The following is a 6,000-nucleotide window of genomic DNA, read 5'->3' as shown; positions in this document are numbered from 1 at the left end:
GCACGTCCTGTTGGTAAATAGGACCGTCCAGCTGGGCCAACGCCTCCTGTACTCTCCTTAGAAATTCGACTTCTATAGTTACCGGCTACTGTGGCCCTTCTCCTCTGTCAGCAGGAATTGTGTGGAAGAAGCAGATCACACCACTGCTATCCAATGTGACGGATACCCTGGCTACCCCGACTGGGAAGCTCTGCCAAACGGGTCCTGCTTCCTCCCTGCCGACTGTAGCTATGTAGCTGGCAAGTGACTACAGCCTGTAGCCACCCCTGATGCCCGACAGCACCAGTACTCTGGGTCCCACCCTGTGGCAGACTCCGGCAACCCAGACTAGGTAGCTCTGCCAGAGGGTCCTTCCTCTGCCTGGAACAGGCTGCTATGTATCCCAGAAAAGGGATTTTAGCAGGAGCCCACGCAAATAGCTAGACATACTAGCATTCAGGTAAAACAGGAACTATCTTTATTGTAAAACATACACTCCTTTTATACACACAGCTCATCTTGATAAGACCCTGGACAATCCCACAATTTTTCCGCCATTCCCGCACCTCCAGACTGACCGGCACCTCCATAGCAGCCACAGTCCCGCAGAATCCCAGTACCTAGGGGTGGCCCTGGTGGAGCCGCGGCACTTCATTTTAAAGCTATCGGTCCCCAGGTGCCACAGTCCAAAAATCAGCATGATTCGTTACTGGGGACCGGAGTTACAGTCCGTTGAAGTTATGGGGTTAGGGGTGTCCAAAGCCCCCCGGTTCCCAAAGAAGCTCCCCTCCGATAATTCCCCCAGCTCTTGTCCTACCTAGGGGCTACCAATCCCCAAAAGAGTGGAGCTCTGGGGCAAAGGGCTGCTGGAGCGACCAGGGGTAAAGTTAGCGAATGTACTGCTGTCCTGTGGCCGACCGGGAGTTCCAGGAGCCCGGCCAGCCTTAGAGGGGTTAGGCAGGTGTCCGTTGTGAGGAAGCCGACCGTTAGTTCCAGGAGCCCGGCCAGCCTAGGAGGGTTTTCCTGGTCATAGACCAGCTCTTCTCTTAAGTTTAGAAAACTAAACAAGCCAACAAAAAGCAAACAAAAAGCTTCCAGAGATTGTGGTTGCTCTGAGGAGCCCAAAACCACTGAGAAACAACAGGGGTGAAGTTGTAGGGGAGTAGGGGTTTAACCCTTGCAGCCCGGTATCCGTGACAACATCATTGTATAAAACATTTGTGATTTGCGCCATTTGCACTGGCCCTGCCCTGAAGCTGTGCTGTCTGTCGCCTGCTGGCTGGCTGTGCCACTCACAAGTTCTCACTTGTCAACAGAGGCGGACTGAGACCAGCCAGGGACCCTGGGCAAAAGTGTAGCAGGGCCCCCCACCTCCTCTTTGCTCCACCTACCTACCTCATCTGCCCTTCCTCTACCCTATTGCCCCTCCCACCTCCTTGCCTCTCCCACCTTATATGCCCTTCCCCCACCATGTTTTCAATTGCCATATAAAGTGTCAATTTTTTCTTTAAATATTTTTAACAAGAACTAAATATTGTAAATTAACAAGTGCTTGTGCAAAAAAATGTCCTCCTGCCTATATGCACTACAGTATTAAGCAGAAAGTAGTGAGGGGCAGACAAGGGGTTAAAATCACTTCTGTTTACTTGTTAATGGCAACTAAAGAGGCAAAATCATTAATTTGTAAGTTAATGGCAGCCAAGGGGTAAAATTACTTATTAGTCATCAAAAATATACATCATGGGATTAACATTGGGGATAGGGGTGGTGCTGTTAGGTGGTTTGTGTTACCAAACTATCATTGTGCCCATCACAGACTGTCCAGTATATTGGTGGAGACCAGCTGGAGTCTGGTTTTGAGGATACAAATAAAAAGAGCCTTTAACTTACCTTGGGTCATGTGATGCTTTGTTGAAAATACAATTTTAAATAAGGGAGTTATATGGTCTTTTAAAGGGACAGAAAGAGAAAATGTAACTATCATATTACAGATACTGCATGCCATTTAACAGTGATATTATCCCTCATAACTGTCAGTAACACACAGCAGTGATATTATCCCTCATAGCAGTGATATTATAACCTCATTGCTTTCAGTAACACATAGCAGTGATAGTATCCCTCATAGCTGTCATTAACACATAGCAGTGACATTATCCCTCATAGCTGTTAGTAACACATAGCAGTGATATTATCCCTCATAGCTGTCACTAATACATAGCAGTGATATTATCCCTCATAGCTGTCAATAAAACATAACAGTGATATTATCCTGCATAGCTGTAACACATAACAATGATATTATATCTTATAGCTGTCAGTAAGACATAACATGGATAGTATCCCTCATAGCTGTCGTTAACAAATAGCAGTGATATTATCCCTCATAGCTGTCAGTAACATATAGCAGTGATATTATCCCTCATAGCTGTCAGTAAAAAATAACAGTGGTATTATCCCTCATAGCTGTCAGAAACACATAACAGTGATATTATCCCTCATAGCTGTCAGTAACACTTAACAGTGATATTATCCCTCACAGCTGTCAGTAACACATATCAGTGATATTATCCCCCATAGCTGTCAGTAACACATATCAGTGATATTATCCCTCATAGCTGTCAGTAACACATGACAGTAATATTATCCCTCATAGCTGTCAGTAACACTTAACAGTGATATTATCCCTCATAGCTGTCAGTAACACATAACAGTGATATTATCCCTCATAGCTCTCAGTAACACACAACAGTAGTGATATTATCCCTCATAGCTGTCAGTAACACAGCAGTGATATTATCCTTCATAGCTGTCAGTAACTGTCAGTTACTGAGAGAGCACACTGGGGTTGTGATTAAGATAACATTGAGTGTGAGCAACCAGGATGCTGTGTTGGTAACACTGGGAGTGTGACATTAAACGATAATATAAGAAACTAATGTTTCTGATCACATCATCATTTAAAACATTTGTGATTTACGCCGTTTGCCCTGGCCCTGCCCTAAAGCTGTGCTGTCTGTTGCCTGCTGGCTGGCTGTGCCACTCACAAGTTCTCACTTGTCAACGTTGTCCACTCCAACTCAGAGTCTACGTCCTTCACAAGACAACATGGCACCACTGACCACTGTCACGATGTGTCACGTGATCACACTGCTCAGCCGTGTGGGGCAACCGCTTATTATGGCCTTCTCCCCCCTCTGCCCAGACCCCGCCCTCCTACCTCTTTATTCAGACACTTACTGACAGTCACAGTATAGGTCAGGACTCTGGTCTGGTCTGGCTGGGGGGGGCGAACCCACCACCACCGGCCGCACATGTGACTGGCCAACCCCTAAACCAAGACCCAAGTCCTAGCCTTTTATGGAGGGGTACTACCGCAAGTTTGTCCCCAACTATAGCACCCATGCCAAACCCCTGACTGACCTGATCAGAAAACACTTACCCTGGCAAGTCCTGTGGTCCCCCGAGAGCGAGGCTGCCTTCCAACAACTGAAAACAGCATTAGTTTCTACCCCTATCCTGGCCACTCCTAACCCATTAAAAAAGCTTTTGTGTCCACACAGATGCCTCCATGTTCAGGAGCTTAGCCTTGCAGCCATTTAACTTCACCATTCAGTATCTGCCAGAAAAGAGTAACGGCAATTCAGATGGCCTCTCCCACCAAACTGAATTGGAATAGCATCACCGGACAGCCCCAAGCCAACCCGTCAGGATCTAGCCGGGTCTGCCAGACTATGACGGGGAAGCACTGTCACAGATATCAGGCTGCCAAGGCCCCCCCCTTTCCTATTTGGATTATTGTGTTTCCCTCCCGTTCCCTTATGTTTGTTACACTGATTAAACTTTGCCCTGAAAGAGCTGATCGCTAACCCGCCTGGCCCCTTCCTGTCTTGCCAAGTCCTGCTGGACTTTAATCTAGGTTGCTCCCGAAGCCCTTTGCCCCAGCGCTCCGCTCTTTTGGGGAATTGTCATACCTTTGATGGGCATGGGTTGGAGTGATTACTAAGAGGGAGCTCACTCAGGAACCTGGGGTTTTTGACAACTCCCCACCTCATGCTGATCCTGATTGCCCTTTGCCATGCTGCCGTTCCGGCCCCCAGCCACAAATCATGATGCTTTTTGGACTGTGACATCTGGGGGCCCGGGGCTCTCCAATAATATTCTGGTATTCCCGTCGCTCCGTCAGGATCACCCCGAAACTGTGACCTAGCTATTGTAGGGATCTTTATACTTCTATGGCCCATGGAGTCGCCAACCTGTCTGGAGGGGCAGTGATCTATTGATCAGATAATGCTCTTATCAGATGGCAATTGTGTATATAAGTTGTGTGTTTGTCCCAATAAAGTCTGTTCATTTTTCACCTTAATACTGGTATTGTCTGGTTATTTGGGTGGGCTACCTGCTATAATCACTTTCCCGCTATACAGCTACAGGTTCCAGGGTAAAGAAGGATCATTTGCCGGAGATACCCAGTTGGGGTATCCGGAGTCCGTCACAGAAATAATAGTAGTGGAGAGATGTAGGATGGAAGTTTATCAAAAAGGAGGGTGGAGGATGTGGATTTTAGTTTAAGTGAGGTTGTTGAGTTCTTTGTAGGTTAGTGTTATTAGTTTGTTCTAAAGTGTATGGGTAGCCAATGTATGGACAGGTATACCTTGCACCAAATGTAGGGGAACGATTACATATACGGCGCAGGCTTCAGAGCAAGCGCTGCAACCTGCCCACCCGTAATTTCACCTTGCACATCGGGCTATTACATATATGGCGCCGGCAGCTCATAAAGTGCCGTAAGTCGGATAAACTAGCAATGTCCAGAAATGAGCGTAAATACAAATTTCTGGAGTCGCCAGTGACTTACGGCACTTTAGAAACTGCCGGCGCCTAAGAAAAGTAAAGAAAATAACAAATCTCCCGTAAAAGTCTAACACGCCACCCAAAAATAAGCCTGACACGTATATCCGCAATCCCCCCTCTCACTACTAATAATAAATTTATTAACCCCTAGACCAACAACCCCCCACAATGCAATAAACCTAATTAAACTATTAACCCCTATATCCGCCATCAAACCCACACCGCAAGTAATAACTAAATTATTAACCCCTAAATCCGCCAACACCAACCTCGCAAACTACCTATTAAACTATTAACCCCTAATTCGCCATTAACCCACAACGCAATAAACCTATTAAAGTATTAACCCCTAAACCGCCAAAGCCCACAACGCAATAAACCTAACCCCTCCTAACCTAACACCCCCTAAATGAACCCAAATTACCTAATTTACAAAATACTAAAGTTACTATTAAATTAAAAAAAACTAACACTACTTTAAAAATACAAATAAACTAAGTATAAATTAAAGGGACAGTCTAATCAAAATTCTGGAGCAGACTGTCCCTTTAAGCTACAATTACAGAAAATACAAAAATCTAAGATTACAGAAAATAATAAAGAAAATTACCAAATTTTACAATAATTATATCTAATCCCTATGAAAATATAAAAGCCCCCCCAAATAAAAACACCCCCTAATCTAATAAACTACCAGTAGCCCTTAAAATTGCTTTTTGCAGGTCATTGCCCCTAGATAATCAGCTCTTTTTCAAGAAAATACACCCCCCAACAGTAAAACCCCCCACCCACCAAACCCCCCCATATAAAATAACCTAACACTAAAAACCCTAAATTACCCATTGCCCTGAAAAGGGCATTTGTTGGGCATTGCCCTTAAAAGGGCATTCAGCTCTTTTACTGTCCACCCCATCTAAATAAAATAAACACCCCAAAAAATCCCTTAAAAAAACCCTAAGTCTAACCCCCAAGTGGTCCTCACCTGTCCTGAAGTCCGGCGGAGAAGGTCCTGTTCCAGGCGGTGAAGTCTTCTTCCAAACGGTGACCTCTTCTTTCTTCTTCCAGGAACCAGCCAGCGCGGAGCAGAGGGCGGAGCTGAAGACCGATGACCGCCAAGCTGAAGACCGGCGACCCTGGAACTGAAGTCCGGCGAGCGCTGAGCCATTG

This window comes from Bombina bombina, unplaced genomic scaffold, assembly GCF_027579735.1.
Source record: "Bombina bombina isolate aBomBom1 unplaced genomic scaffold, aBomBom1.pri scaffold_614, whole genome shotgun sequence".
In the NCBI taxonomy this organism is placed as follows: domain Eukaryota; kingdom Metazoa; phylum Chordata; class Amphibia; order Anura; family Bombinatoridae; genus Bombina; species Bombina bombina.
Note: the sequence above shows the minus strand (reverse complement) of the source record.